Source organism: Passer domesticus, chromosome 7 (genome assembly GCF_036417665.1).
Source record: "Passer domesticus isolate bPasDom1 chromosome 7, bPasDom1.hap1, whole genome shotgun sequence".
Lineage (NCBI taxonomy): Eukaryota > Metazoa > Chordata > Aves > Passeriformes > Passeridae > Passer > Passer domesticus.
Window position 1 is genome coordinate 53,996,558 of NC_087480.1, and position 8,927 is coordinate 54,005,484.

Below are 8,927 nucleotides of genomic sequence, written 5' to 3' on the forward strand. Positions count from 1 at the left end.
AGGGATCGGTTTGGCTCGGGACACCAGAAGGCTCCAAGTGCCACTTTCTTGTATTTATTTTTTTTATTGTATATATTTATTCTTTTTTTAACCAGAGGTTGTGGGGTACCAAATGATCGTCTCGGGAAAGAGAGGGAGGGGGTGAACCTATGGAAATCTATTCCAATCTCTTCGTGCCCTCGCTCCGCCGATGTCCCGCTCACCCCAGGAGCGAGGAGAGCCCCTCGCCCCGTGATTCCCCCGCACCCTCGAAACCAACCCCCCGCTTTTGGCCGCGAAACCGATGGGGCGAAACTCGGCGCTCTGATCGCCGCGATCCCTTTTCGAGGACGTTTCTGGGGGACCCGACCCCCGGCCGGCCTGGGCAGCACCCCGCACGAACAAGGCGGAGTTGTTGCCCTTCTTGCTTGTTTTGAGGTGCCCCTGCAGGGGACACCACCAGCGCCGCCGCCCCCCGAGTTTGCCAGCTTCCCTTCTGCGCTAACCACAACGACTCGGAGCGGGGCACGGCGGGGAGCGGCTGGCGACGCTTCCCAAAATTCAGCGGCCCCCCCTGGAAGCCCCTCCTCGCCCCTCAAAACCCGGCTGGGAGCAGCCCCGCCGACCTGTAGCTGGGCACAAACACCAGCCCGGGGGACAAACACCTGCCCCAAAGCCGCAAACTTGGCGGGGCTGCTGCGCTCGGAGCAGCGGGGAAGGGGCTCCCGCGGGCCGGGGGCTCTGCCCGTCCGGGCTGGGGCAGCGCCCCTTCGCAGTTGTTCCTGAACTGTCCCTTGCAGCCAGGCACGGATTCCCATCCCCTGCCACCGCGATGTCACCATTGTCTCGACTCTCTGCTCGCTGAGAGCACGGGAGATTTTGTAATGACTTCGACGAAAAAGCCTGTTTTAATTCCTCCCTTCCCCTCGAAGAAATAATAAGAGTTTCCCTCTGTCTTCGGGATATCTTCCCGAGCTCTCCAGCGACGGGATTCCTGCCGTTCAACCAGCCACCATAAATAAATAATTGCGTTTAATTCGGCTCTTATTCGCAGAAACGAGTAAACAGCGCGCTTCGCGCAGCTCGGAAAAGTGACCCCAGTTTGTCAGCGGAACGGATTTGTCACATCTCCCCCCCGGCCCGAGGTATCGATGGGGCAAAGCATCAGGGAATCGGCACCACTCGTGTCCAGATTACCGGGGTTTCTCCCCAAAACGCGGGGAAGCGAGGGGGGGGTGCGGAACGCGCAGGAGGAGCGAAGGCAGCCCCGGGGGGACCCCCCAGGAGCCCCCCGCTCCCCCAGGAGCCTCCCCACCCACCCCGGGGCTCCCCAAACTTGTGTCGGGTCCGACACAAAACCTCGGCTCGGCTGGGCGAGAAATTATTCTTTTCACCCCTGCCAAAATAATAATAATAATAATAATAATAATAATAATAATAATAATAATAATAATAATAATAAACGGAGGAGACAAGGGTAGATATCGGGCAAATTTTTCTCTGTGAGTTTTGCCTCACGGAACAAAATGAAATATGGAAATAAATAAATCTGCCACCCAGACTTGATCCTGCACTTCGAGACGGGGTGGGAGGAATTTATTAGTTCGCCATGTAGTAAGGATATTTTAAGTTTCCCTGATATTAACAGTAATATTTTTGGCAAACTGTCTGGGACTTTACATGTACAAAAAATCCCCTTCAAAGAAAATTTTTTCTGTCTTTCCTAAGTAAACCGTGAATTTCAGGTTTCCATGTAGGCTGTAAGCCCCCTCACCTGCATGACGGGAAGGACAGCTGCTACTCTTAATTTGAAAAACTGCTTATTTTGTGGGGGGAAAAAAAACCCCAAACAAAAACCTAACCAAATAACAGAATAAACAGTGGAACGATCAGGTAATAATATTGGAAGAAAATTGTGGTTTTCTCATTTTATTTAGAAATACATATAATTTCCGTATCTCGGGTATTGAGCATACACCACTCCATCCCCATCCCCATCCCTGCAGAGTAATGTGTTTGCATTTGCACAGAAATCGTGGTTCTTTCCTCCAGAACAACTGAAATCAAAGCCAAGCTGGTTATGTTTTAAACAGCTAATGCATTAACTCCCTCCCTCTCTCTGTGGGTTTTTTGTTGCTGTTTGTTTGTTTGGTCGTTTGGCTTTTTTTTTTTCTTTTTTCTTTTTTCCTTTTTTTTTTTTTTTTTTTTTGTGTGAATTTTATAACACCTCTTGCCAGGACAGTAAACTGTGTTAAAGTGAAAAAATTAATTTTAGGCTGAATAATGAGAAATAAAGCTCCATCTTTGGAAGAAACCTCAGAACACTGACAAGCCTGCTTACCCCTGGATCTGTGGCAAATACAGTGCAAGACATTTCTACTTGCCTCAAATTATAATGGCAACAAGGTCTTAAAACAGCTGCTTAACTAAATCAAGGCCACTTTGCTGCTTGGTTTTGGATTGTTTTGGGGTCCCCCCCCATCTCTCTCTCTTTTTTCTTTTTTAGTTTTTTTGGGGTTTTTTTTGGGTTTTTTTTTTTTGGGGGGGGGTTGTTTGGGGTTTTTTTTTTTTTTTTTTTTTTTTTTTTTTGTTTTTTTTTGTATGGGGCATCTTTTGGGGGTTTGAAATGTTCCAGACATTGTCCAGTACTTTGTCCCCGACGCCAACCACATTCGTGTGAGACCGAAAGGGGATTAACTTGTGAACTTTTAAAAATCAGAACTTAAATGAGAGGCAAATCTAGGCCACAGCTCATTGTGGGAACCGTTTCTTAAGCAATTAAAGCGAGAAGAAATTCCTCGCAGCCTTTTTCCTTAAAGCAGCTTTCTGAAGGATTTAAGGAGGACTAGTGTCCGGTCCATCAAGAAAGATTTAAACTGCACAGTGATATAGAAAATCTCCACTTGCTCTTATTTAAAGGGGCACTATCACCATTTCCATAAGACCCTTGACATTGTTTCTTTAATCTTGTTTATAAACTTAAACAGATTTAAAAAGTTTTTTTTCTCTTCTCTGCCTCCTTTTTTTTTCATGAATTCATTGAAAATATATTTGATGCAGTATTTGAAAAGAGACCAAAATAGGCTCTCAGTTGGCTCACAGTTAAGGATTTTCTGTTACTAAAAAGTCTCAAGCCACAGCTTGCTACATTTCTCCTTTTGCTCTTGGAGGTTTGGAGGAAAGTGAGATTAGTGGGAAGAGGAATTTATTTTTTTTTCCTCTGGGGTCAAGTATGCAATAAAAGTTTCTTTCTCCCCAAATTAAGAGGACACAAAGCACCTTTCCCCCTCAAAATCGACTCAAACCTTCATGAAATATTTGTGGTTTAGCACGTTTTCTTTTGGCTGAGGGTAGAATTATATTCTAAGCAGCCTCCTGTAATGTCAGGTTTCTTTCTTTTATTCCCTCCTTTCTCTTTCTTTGCCCCACTAGTGCTCCCTCCTTAAGTCCTGGCTGTTGGGGCTGGTTCCTACCCATATTTAGAGGTCAGCCAGTATTTCTTACAGTTTTTCCAATTTGAGCTACTTGACAAGGTTTTCTGCACTGCATTCGAAAAAATACCTGCTAACCTCATTCCAGAAAAACCAATTGTTCCCCCTTAAGTCTTAAAAAGAAGAAGAGGGGAAAAAAAAAAGAGAGTGAACACCTTGGAGTCACCAAAGCTTTTGGTGCTTATAGCTAATTAATAGCCCTAATGATATTTTTCCAAGTCCATGAATACATTATGTTTGCAATCCAAAAAGCGTTAGCCCCATTCAAGGGTACTTCAACATCTGCTCATTTAAGGGCAATTAATCATTTTGATATATGGTTTAAAATTGACTGCTTCCAAGGGACTTTTTTTTTTGACAAGAATAACAAAGCAATTTGCCAGGAGCCATCTTCTGGACATGTTATTAGCAGAGCCTTCATCTTAAAGAGGGTTTAAAAAAAATCCTCAGATTTAGGTACCTGCTTTAAAGGGAACCCAACACCTTCTCTCTCCTGCTTGCTTTCTACACTTCCTCCAATTCTTCATCCAGCTTTTCATTCCTCTGTCAAGAGTTAGAGAACACTTCCATCTAGACCTAAAGTTTAAACCCTGACTGCAGAGGCATGTGAGTTTATAATTTTGCCCCTCAAGGAAAATGTGAGCTGAATATTACAAAATATATACGTCTCCTCCTCCCATTTCCTCTTTCTCTTAATTGTGATAATAACTAGTTTTATGTTTTTGAGTAAAAAATGCTTCATATTCCCCCACTGGTCTCAACCTTCTCTCAAAGGCAGCCAAAGATTTTTCTTTCCTTGCTATTAACTGCAGTTCGTAACTGTAATAAGCCATTCCTTAGTTTAGCCTATTTTTCAAAAAATACCTGTAAGGAATCAAATCTACCAAGAGCATTAGGTGAAAACAGCCAAAAAGATCAATTTTTTCAGCCTGTGGTTCCTGGTAAAAGTGTTAGCTGAGAGAATGTAAAGGGGAAGTCTCTCCCGTGCAGGGAATTTAAAGTATAGTTATGACAGGCAGATCTACTTATTTATTTATTCAGTGAATCCCAGCTGTGTTCAGAGGCTCCTGCCAAACAGGGGGCCCTTTCCAGCCCGGGAGCTGCAGATGAAGGAGGGCATCCAGGGCAAAAGAGATAAGCAGGAAAGGTGATGAGAAAAGGCAAATAAATAGAGGAGAGATGTGCCCAGCAGAGGCAGAGTCCGGAGGAAAGGCCTCCCTCAGCTGAGTCCCTGCCCTCCTGGGAGAAATGGATTTCAGGGTCCACCTTCCCTGGGGGACACTGCACTTCTGCTCTGCTCTGTCACAAAGGCACAGGTGTCTCTTCTCCTGTCTTTTCACAGGCTGCCTGGAAAGAACCGGCAAAATCGAAATTTTGTGTCAGAAGGGCTCCTGTTTAATTTAAAATGTTACTAATTTATTTTCTGTCTCGATACATCAAAAATTGCCTTTTTGTTAATACCTGGGTAGGATTCAGAGCCCTTTATCTGTGGCTTTATTCTGGTCTGGGGCCATCCAGTGCCCAGGCTACTCTTAATGCTCATGCAGTTTTTATTCATCAGTCTACAGCCAATGAAATGCCATTATTTGCCAAAAAAGTTTATGTAAATGAGTGGAGGTGATTTAAAAAACATCCCACTTCTAGAAGATTTGGGTTTTTATCAGGAATTTGAAGACACCCTCCAAGTAACTAAGTAGCCTGGGAAAAAAATCCAACCAGGGGAGAAATGTGGGTGGTTCTGAGTTGAGCCTGCTGCTGTGGTGGGTTGCAGCTGTAGTTTGGGTGTGAAACATCCCCTGTTCTTTGAGGATGGAGTGGTGGGGGCAGGTGACATCACCCAGGCCATGTGGGGGACACAGCAGGGGTGGGAGGTTGGTCCATGGCCAAAAAGACCTGGTAGCTCCTTGGCTTTAGATCTCCTGAGAAAAATGTTCTTCCTCCCCAGTGAGGCTGCAGAAATGACGATTTAAAGTCATTGTAGACCCTTCACCTTTGTATTTTGCTTATTTTTTTTTTTTTACAGTTTTTTCTGTATTTTACAGACAAAAGGCAGGGAAACATCTGAAAACAAGGCACCTTTCAGTCAGGCCCACAGATCAGGAGGGCTGGAGCACAGGCTGAAGGTTCAGCCCATCTGCTGCTGCTGGAGGAGGAGCTGGGGAAGCCTGCCCAGCCCCTTTGTAAAGGATAGGCAACATAGTGGGGTTTAGTTGTTTGTTTTTTGTTTTTTTTTTTTTTTTTTGGGTGTCTGTCCTATGGATTGATTTAGGGGGAAATAATCTCTTGGGATTTTACAATGGTCATACTGCGACGTGGTCCAAACACATCCACCCAGGCAGCTCCACAGTCATCCTGTGCCTGGAATTTTAATATTCTCCACACTCATGGGATGCAGGCTGGGGTGCTGCCTCTCCTCTGGCAGATGTTTCCTGGCCAGAAAAGCCTTTTCTTGCCTGTTTGAGAGGTGAAGAACTGTCCACATGGCCACTGCTTTGTTATTCAAACCCTGATGGGACTCATGGAAAGAAATGTGAATGTGGAGGAAGGCTGTGATAGGGATGTTACAGCTCCTGGAGGGCTGGAAATGTTATCCAAGCAGAAAACAAACTTCAGGAAGTTGCTTATACTTATACTTGAGTATAAGCACGGGCTTGGCATGGAGAGACTGCATTTTCTAGCTTGAGACCCTTCCCACATGAGAAGCAAAGGTGGTTAAATAGCAAGGCAGTTTCTGCTTGGGTTGCCTTTGGAGCACCCCATAATTTTGTCAACAGCTGGGGGTATTTTTTATTTGTTTTGTTCTTTTGTTTTTGTTTTAGGAGCACAAGGTAAATCCATAAGAGGACCTGCATCCTCTGGGAACAAATGATGCACCTGCCTGTGTGGGCACGAGGCATGTAACGAGTTTGGGGCAATGAAGGAGTTTCTGACCCTGACTTTCCTGAACCCTTAAGCTGCTGTATCAGCCTTCTGTTCCTTTAGCTGAGGCCCAGCTCTGCACTGTGGGGTGCTTTGAATCCAGCATCACTGTCTGCTGTGGTTTATCCCCCAGAGAGCTGCTTCTCCTTGTCCTCAGGAAAGACATTACTCTTACAGCTTGGTTGCTCTAAGTGTGCACTCAGGCTCGATTTGTACTGAGAGCTGGGTTATCCCAGCTTTCCATCCCTGAGAACAGAGGAGGACTTTGCCATTGGCACCAGGGATTTGTCCCTCACCAGCAGATCAGACCCAGAGTTGGATCTCCCTGACCATCTTTTCAGAAAGAAGCCCAAATGTTGATCTCCTGGACAGCAGTGCAGGCTCTGCCAGTCCTGGCAGTGAGGCTGGATGCAGTTCAGTGCTGTTTTGCTGGTGTAAACCCCAAGTAATTTATTCAAAAGCGATGATATTTATCTAGATTTACATCATTTAGCACTAAGTTCAGTCCTTTGGTAACGGATGCTCAAATGCATGACTGCATTTATTTTGTACCTACCTCTGAGCAAAATGACAGATACGTTTCCTGGGGGATAAAATCCATCTCCCAGGCTCACAGCCAGGCTGGCTGTGCTTTCTGCAGCAGAAATTTCAAGGACATGAGAGGACTGGGGAAAGGGAACTTTTCCTCCCAGACCAGGAGCATGGCCCAGTGCCCACCTCCAGCAGCACTTGTGCACCAGTGGCTCCAGCCTTGTGTGGGGCTGTTGGAGCAGCTGAAGGAAGGGTTTCAACCCAGTTTCCCTGCACTGGTGCCAGTTTTGGGGGTGTGTTGGCTGCAGGCACCAGCCAAGGCTGTGCCATCTCCTGTGCCACCCCACCTCAGTGGGTTTCTCTGAGGGGGTGACAGAGGAGGGGAAAGGAAAACGAGCCCTGCTCAGTTTTGTGTAACACATGACATGAAATATGTTAGGTAAACACCTTATTAGAAATGATTTGTCATCCCTCTGCCTCTCTCAGCTGCATGTAACTCTATCTCCAGACTATTATAGTATCAAATATATTTTACAAGAGTTTTACCTACAGGTGACTTGCTCTTTATTACTGGATGTAGGCAAAATCAATATTTTAGTAACTAGAAGATCATTTATTTTGCTTTTTGAAACATTTTTCAACAGTGGGAGAGCAGCTAAAGCCTACGAAGCTATGATTAAGAGCCCCAAACTCTACCTTCCTTTCCTTCTATGCCTCCTAACCCATTTATTGACTTAAATAGGTAATTTCCAAACCCAGAACATCATCCTGAACAGCCGCTGTTGGTGCACAGGGTTTTTTGGTGTTTCTTTTTTTTTTTTTTTTTTTCCACTTGCAGACAGATAATTCTTTAAACTTGAATAATTTCAAGAGGGAATCAACTTAATATAAATATACCTGTCACTGGTTGAAATAGAAGCAGATTCTGGCCTTTCAATAAGGCCACTTCTGCAGTCCCACACTGGGGAAAAATCAAAAATTGCTCAGAACTGATAATGCATTCCTCCAGCTCCACAGCCCTGATGGAGTTCAGTCAGGCCAAATACCCTGGCTGCTTTTATGTGTTTATTTTACCTTCTGATTTGTTTTGAAGGTCATATGATGCAAAGATGATGGAGAGGAAGTGCTTGTTGTTTAGGGAGGTTTGTCCCCGAGTCACAGTGCTCTGCTGCTGGCAAGTGCCCCACAAGGAAAGGAAAATGCTGCAGGGCTGGTGCACAGGAGAGAGAGGCTTTTGCCTCTTCTCCCCAGCCACAAAGGCTTTGTTATCCTTCAGGTTTGTGGCTCCTCTTGCAGCTGATAGAGCACTTAATCAATAAAGAAATAATCTCAGGCTGAAATGTCCATGTGCTCCGATGCCTGGGACTTGGAGGGAACAAGTGACATTGCTCTGTCTGTGGAGGTGAGGGCTGCTTGGATAAAAACTCAGACTTTAGATGCCCAAGAAACAGCTGAACATCTGTACTCTACATCAGCCTGGGCTTTTATTCACCCTCCTGTGAGCCAAGGAGAAGGCATTCCCCCCGTGTAGAGGTGGGGAGGAGCAGCCAGACACCAGCAAGAATTATGAAAAAAACCCTTCCTCCAGAGAACCATCTCCCCATGCACCTTTCCGCCATTCTGGGATGCACTTCCCACCCATCCCACCACCTCTGGCCCCTCTGCAAACTGCTGGGCCAGTGAGACCCTGTCCTGGGGTCATTTTGGTTCACTTTGGTGTCAGCCAGCCCACCCAGGGTCCTGCTCCCAGCCCATTCTCCCTTCCAACAGCAGGAGCAGGACTTTCCTTATGGCAAAGCAAAGGGAAAAGCAAAACAGAAGAGATTTTTGCTCATTATCCTTTTGGTTTTAACAAAACTTCTCAACCAACCATTTGGTATCAAATGAGCAAAGGTGTTTGCTTAGAAAAGTACATATTCACACACTGGTGTGCTCACATTCAGACACATGGACAAGTGTATAACCTACAGTTTTTGGACTATAACATTTATCATCTGGAATGTCCTT